The sequence below is a fragment of the Tripterygium wilfordii genome, chromosome 7 (assembly GCF_013401445.1).
Source record: "Tripterygium wilfordii isolate XIE 37 chromosome 7, ASM1340144v1, whole genome shotgun sequence".
NCBI classification, from domain to species: Eukaryota; Viridiplantae; Streptophyta; class Magnoliopsida; order Celastrales; family Celastraceae; genus Tripterygium; species Tripterygium wilfordii.
In genome coordinates this window covers 16,136,242-16,143,727 of record NC_052238.1, presented here as the reverse complement: position 1 = coordinate 16,143,727, position 7,486 = coordinate 16,136,242, and the positions used below count along the sequence as shown (strand labels likewise).

Below are 7,486 nucleotides of genomic sequence, written 5' to 3'. Positions count from 1 at the left end.
ATGGCAGCTAGGGAAGCCTTGGTGTTTGCTAAGAACCTTGGCTGCCAATCTATTGTGGTGGAAGGTGATGCCTTGTTGATTATTCAAGCTTTGAACAGTGAAGGCAATGATCTGTCAGAAACTGGCCTATGTATAAAAAGTGCTAAGGACTTATTTCCTTTATTTTCCAATGTAAGGTGCTGTCATGTTAAACGCACAGCAAACCATGCTACCGACATATTAGCTAAACAGGCTTTGGATTATCATGACCATCGACTATGGACTGGTGACAGTCCTAGTTTTCTTTCTTGTGTAATTGAGACGGATTGTCTCCCCTTTTCGTCTTAATGAAAGTTTCTTCTTTTCAAAAAAAAAAAAAAAAAAAAAAAAAAAAAAAAACTTCCAGGCAAATGCTACAACTAGAAAATCCAGGATACTTCTCCAAGTCAAGAAAATCATCTCCTGACTGGCACCACCTCGTTAAATATCTCATCGCCAAGAATCAGCTCAGATGCTTCATAAGAAAATTCCGTAGCCTCTTTCTCTGTCTCTGCCCAGTATGCAAGCAATTTCTCCGTCAATGAAGATTACTGCAGGATCCACACTATTAATTAACAGTTTCTGAGTTCACCACACAGTAAAACTAAAAAAAATTATACGTGTCAATATTGATTGCAACACCAGTCTGTTTGTTCGAGCAATTGAGCAAATATAATTTACAGATAGTTACCAAAATGTAGTAAGAGATTGTGTGCGTATGGGGCACAGACATCATTTGATATCAAGCATCAGCAATGCCAAGCTGTTTCAAAGAATCTGGATCAATGAGGAATATACGTCTCGAGGTTTGGTATCTGAAGAAAACAACTCCCTCATATGCAGTCCTAGGCACACCATCCTGGAAGACAGGGGAAGAAAAAACATCATGTTAACTAAAAGGACTAATGAATGAAGTTAATAAATCATTTGTCAACAAATAATCAAAGAGAAAAGAACACATTCATGTGTGAGTCTCTCTCTCTCTCTCTCTCTCTCTCTATCCCCCTCTCCAAGTCTATCATAAATTCTAAGAGTAGCTATGGTCCCATAATATTACAGTAATCCAGCCCTCCCTTGATTAATGAAGAAAGCAGAGCTAGCCGAGCAAACATCTAAAATAAAATGAAATCAAGCAATTTTGCTTAATGCATATTAGAGAAAAGTGAGACTTCAAGCAGAAGTACCTTCCATTCTTCAAAAACACCAAACTGACCCGCAATGCGTTCAAAGTCTGACTGGTCTTTGTATGGAATACGCATCACCATCTATATTACGTGCTTTTAGAACAACATCAGTGCCATGGACAAGTTTTGCTCGTTTCAACATGTCACCGAAATGTTTCATATAGTTGTCCTAAGAAGAGCAATACAAGATATTGGTGGAAAAACTGCCCCATACTAGAACCCTGTGAGATAATCACAAAAAAACAAAAGAAAATTTACAAGCAGGATTTTGCAGATTCGAAGTTGTAAATATTGGGCATGGAAATCATACTGCTAATTTAAGCATTTATTATAATGAATTTCAAATAATGATATGCAAATCCAGTGCTAAATAGTCCAGATTAAGGAGAATGTCAATTTACAGAATAATGACGAAATCTACAGCCATTTATCTAGGTAGGATGAAGAATGGAAAACGAAACAGAAGCAGAAGATGGGGGTAATAAGAGTAAGAGAGATAAAGAAGCCTAAATTGCGTTCATGTATGGATCTCTGCAACCACAATCTGGCTTTGTCATTCGTTATCTATCAACAAGAAACTTGCTAGCTGCATTCATTCTGACATCAAATTGGATCAAACATGGAAAGACTCTCAATTGGAAAATCAATGAAAACTACATGGCTAGGAGCAGCCAGAAAGTCTCACAACTAACCAGTATATCACTAATATAGTCCCATACACAATAGTCTGGTATGATAAGTTAACAACACCCATGTGTATAGCAAGCATTACATAAATAGTCTTTTACAGAATACATACAGAGACTTCCCTCCCCAGGAAAAAAATGCAGAAAGAAGCTCATGGAACATGAATCACATTGAAGGTCAATCATGACAAGGAATAATCGAAATGCAACTTTGTACACATACATGCTCTCCAAAGTTATATGTCCTGCACACTTCTGGACGAACAAATTGTCGACCTTTGCGTTTCTCTTTCAATCTCAACCAGTCATCCCAATAAGTGAATTTTCGTCAAGGAAAGTGCAAAGAAGAGATACATACATAAAATCACATTGACAACAATAATCTTAAAAATAAGCAAAACTAAACTATTGAGGATATGCTTTTGGCCACTTAGGTGACAGCTCATCCCATGTAGATTTAGACAACATCCATCCAAGTCCTGGAAAGAAATCTGACCGATAAAGTTCATCTGCGGAGTACACCATAGAGCAAATTTAATGAAAATGCATATGCAGTTTAAATTGGCGAAGATGTAGAGGATAGTATATCTAGATCATGACTCAGAAAACGTTTTGGCTTTTCTTATAATACATAGTGTGCCAACAGATTGATAAGCTGAATGTGTAGGGATTCAGGACGATGAAACAAATGTGTGCACACACGCACACAAGCAAACAGGTAGACACAGAGATTTACCATATGATAAAACATTATGCAGAGAGTATCATTGGAAGACACTTTTGAGATAGACATGCAACAGGAGTAGCAAAAGAAAAATGTAAGCTCTTCAAAAAGATGGAGATGAATAACCATAAGGGGCAAGAACAACTAAGATTTTTATGCCAGATCATCTCCTCAGTTGTCAAATTTTAACAACAAATCCATGGATGAAAAAAATGTGAGATAATATATGATATAATCCAGCATGACTGATAAATTTTATCCTACAAGTGCTAGTGTCAGTGGAGTAAACAACAACAAAAACTTACAAGGATCATGCACAAACTGCCTTTGTCCATTGTCATTCCACGATGAAACAGCCATAATGGACCTAATGCTTTTGACAACAAAAAAATTAGGAAAGAAAATGACATAAAATCAAACTTCTTAATTTTGGATCTTCTCTAAGGAGATTTAATAACAGAATCTTCGTTTCATGTAAAAAGCTTACTTATCCTTGTCAAGGAGAGCCGCCGCAGCCTCAAAGTAATTGAAAAAATCAGGGGCAATTTCCATATCATCTGTGTTTCGGGAAGAATTTTTTTATTAGCGTGAACTTGCTACATACTTAACATAAGGGAGAGGCAGATATGACATTCTACAGCAAGAAAAATGGCACCTTCAAGTATAATTACTCGGCTGAAATTATGCTTGTAGAACAACTTATTCAATGCCCATTTGTAATGACCTAGAAAAGGAAATAGTTACATCATAAAATTTAAATGGCCATAAAACAATGTGAAAGCAATAAAACAATGTGAAAGCAATTCTTACGTGCAATTTTCTAGTATGCAATCAACTCTCCTGGCCTGTCCGTGTGTACTGGCTCAGAATCCAAGTGCTACAGTCAAATGAAGTCAGTCATCGAGGTTTCCAAAATTGGCTATAACATTGAGGCAGATCACATATATATACTTAAAGACAGTAACACATTTTAAATATATGCACATGACAGTTGTTAAACTCATGCAATCAATTTTAGCTGATAGAGAATTCGTTAATCCTAATACTGCAAAAACACCAGTAATTATGAACAAGTCATATGGAAAGGCAACAATGCAACATCAACCCACCAAAATTTTAAGGATGACTCAAAGCTCCTGCATGGTATCCAAAGCCTTGATCCATACATACTCAAACATTTCCACAACATGCCACAAACAACAGAAGTATCGATTTTCAATTCATAAAGTAAATTACCTAGTGTTTATCCTTTTCAAATATTTAGTAACATTGATGGGAAAATGAGGCAAGGGTTCCCAAAAATAAACCAAGATGAGCTATGCAATTAGCTGGTGAGTCGAAAAAACCAGTTCTAGAATGAGCTGATAGGCCAACCAGTTCACATACAAAGAAAGGGATTGTTAGATGGAACAATACACAGCAACAACCTAAATATTGGTCCAGAATATTGAGATCACATAAATGCCATGAACAAATGTCAAAGGAGTAGGGAACAACCAAATTAGAAAAAATTAATGCAAACATATTTGTTTGTTGTAAGATTACCTGCATGTATAACAGCTGATCAAAACTTAAGGCCTTACTTTTAACATCCTGGTTAGATCCATCCTGCCAAAAAAAAAAAGCCTACCTAATTTTAAAATTTTAACAGAATAATGAATGTGCTCATGTGCAAAATATATTCCTGAAATTATTGCAACATAAAAGGAACAAGTAAATGAAAGTACCTGGGATACAAAAAGTGGATATTTTGAAGCAACAGAGCTCTGATATCTGTCAAATGTGAGAATCACGCCACAAGAGTGTCAACTGAAAATATGTAAAATTAAGTTAATGTAAAGAATATTGAAAACACTAAAATGCAGCAAGTAAAAACATACTTTAAAACAGACTTAACTGTCCTCTCCAAATAATCTGCACGATTACATGCGATAATCACAACTGCTGCCACAGGCGCCTGACAAAAGCAAAAGAATTTTCAGAATGGTTTGAAGTGAGAAATTCAATAAGAAATAAAATAGCGGCTTCTAGTTTATCAAAACCTGTTCTTTATTAATCACTCTTTGAAGGCCTTTCCCTGGAAAAGTAAACATGTAGGTATTCTAAGGACCTTAAAATATTTTAACAAGCAGACCTCAAATTGGTGGGGGGGATAGAACATGCACACAGAATCTGAATATAAGAGAATTTATGAGTACATACTTTCAAATTCTTTTACAAGAGCCTTTAGTTGAGTACACTCTTCTTCTTTGCGTTTCCTTTCTTCTGAAATTTTTGCATGGTGTCAGTGCAGCAATCTTAATTTATATTAGAGAATGACAATACTGGGCTTAGACCAAAAAAGAAAAAGAATAGGTCCTTCTTAAGAAAAGAGGGGAGGGGGTGGGGGGGAGGAGTTCCAATGCTTCCACAAGGAATGAAACAATTTACAAACACATAACATTCAGGACAAAGTAACAACCTTATGCGTAATGATTTTCTGCTGACTACAAAAGATGGCACCCTATGTGTCATATTAGTAGTTTAATAGGCAGTTGGTATTCCAAAGATAACTCATTTCTACTCCTGTACGATACATTCAGTGGGAAATAAATAAAAGGGCTTGGGAACAGAAGAACAGTAGCCAATGCCATCTTCAGAAGAAAGTTATTGGAAAGACTACTAACAGGCTTTCTTACTTTCACTCATTTTTGTACATTTTGTTCCTCATAGGATGTCTATACCCTTAAATTCATATGAGCATTGTGGTTCTCCTATTAGCCCGACTAACTTTGCTTTTTTTATTTTTAAGAAAGACAAAAAGAACCATGGCCACTTCACACACAGAGTTGAAGAAGAGCATATCACAAAACGAACTAGCAAAAAAAAAAGCCAGATGTCACATTCTACAGTGCCAAAGCATCCAAGAAAAAAAGAGAGCAAGAGCTTTAAGGAAATGAAAAACGTTTCTAGGAAACACATCGAAATAGAGCCAAAAAGCAAAACCAATGCCACACGGATGGTCAAGCAATGTAGATAATACATAGATAGTACATTAGTAGAAAAAGGAAAGCTGTTCCTCATGCATCAATAAAGAAAAGTGGAGAACATAAGCATGATGCATCAAAGAAAAGCATTAAACCATCTAGGGCAACAAGGCGTCCCTGCTGCATGCTTATTTGATCAATGAGTAATCGCATTTGACTAGTACAGTGGTTCTCAGACTCAACCTGTCAAAAAATAAACAAGGAAAGAAGAAGTAGTTCTCAGGTTAGTTAAGTTTTACTCAAAATTTATGAGCCATGTTCAAGGCATATTAGATATTAATTCCAAGGGAAAGGCCAGGGAAGAAAAGTTAAACAGTTGAAAGCAGACAAGTTCTGATAATTTTTGTGCTAATAGTTGTTTTAGTAATCTGAAATTCTGGTGCTCAGCTAGTGATAACAATATTTTTGAGGCTTTTTAGGTTAGCCTTGTTGTAGTTCTCACTTTTGCACCTTCTTGGTGCTTGAATAAACTTCATTTTCATTGAGAAAAAAAAGAGTTATGATTAACATAAGAGAGGATCAAATAGTGAAATTCGTCTGGACAGTCAACAAGCGTTGCTGAGAGGGAAGACAATGTAAAAACAAAAGAAAAATAAAATTGAGACTACAAGAAAGTTCAAAGACAAAAAGTTACTTTCTCGGACAGCAACACTTTATTAAATCATCTCAAGCGAAAATCTTTAGATACTTACAAGGGTTCACAACACAAATTCCAGCCTTTCTACTATCCCAAATTCCCAATGATAAGCACAACAATTCATCATCATACTATCTTTACCATATCAATGAAGCTTTGCACGAATATCTCGTACGTCGGTGAACCTAACATTAGTGATAAAAACCGAGCCTACATTGCATTTTGAACGAACAACACTAGTACTTCCAAAGCACGGATGCAAGTAAAACACAACGAACTGAAGTCGCACAAAGGGAAGTGTAATAGTGGTAATCTTGAATTGAAAATGAAAAGCAAATTATAAAAGTGACCGTGGACTTACAGCAGCAGCAAGGCGATCGGCGTATTCAGACTGTGTGGAAAAAAAGCCGCAACTGACAGAAGCGAAAAGCGAGAATGCAATTATCACTGAACCGATCATTAGCAGAAGATAGAAAGGGGATTGGGGATTCCAAGAATACCTGTAGGTAAATAAAGGCGACAGCCGCGAAGATCAGAAGGAACCGGAAATCGCAGCATTCGTTCGCCATTTTACGGTTCAGGCGCCGATTGTTGAAAACCTTCGATTGATCACTCCAGGTGAGAAATTCGAAATCAGTACAACAAAGACCCAGAAGTTGCGAGAAATCGAGAGGTTTTGTTCCGACTTTGGTGACTCTTCAGTCAAGCTCGACTTTGGTGGTCGCCAAGAAATCATCATCTCCCTGAGAAATTTTTTTTGCAGTTTGGATTAATGGCGCCAAGATTGGAGAGGAGTCGTTACACTTCTCTTGTGCTTCGGAAAGTGAAGGGACATATGATGAGTGGCCATAGATTTGTTGTCCTACTAAGACTCAGGGTATTGTAAAAATCCATAGCTGCATCATTCACTATATGGATGTTTGTAATTAATGCATCATTCAATTATCCTTCGAAGACTGATAACAAATGACAGCTTCAATTGTACAACACTGCTCCTCTGTTTACAACACAGAAACAGGGGGTGAATCATGAATGGTTGGATTTTCTTTTTAAATTCTAATACCACCAGACTACTTTTGAGATTTGAATTCAATTGAAATGGCACATAAACAAATCTCTTGAAACTCCCACGACTCGCATACTATTTTGAGCATAAACCTATAGGCGATTCAAATAAAGCCAAAATCAACCACAGAACTTGGTGTTGTTTT

The 7,486-nt window shown here is 36.5% G+C and overlaps 1 pseudogene; it reads right to left on the bottom strand.

Annotated features, from left to right (window-relative positions):
- Positions 1-429: 429 nt before the first annotated feature.
- Positions 430-7,324, bottom strand: LOC120002122 (annotated as a pseudogene).
- Positions 7,325-7,486: the final 162 nt, after the last annotated feature.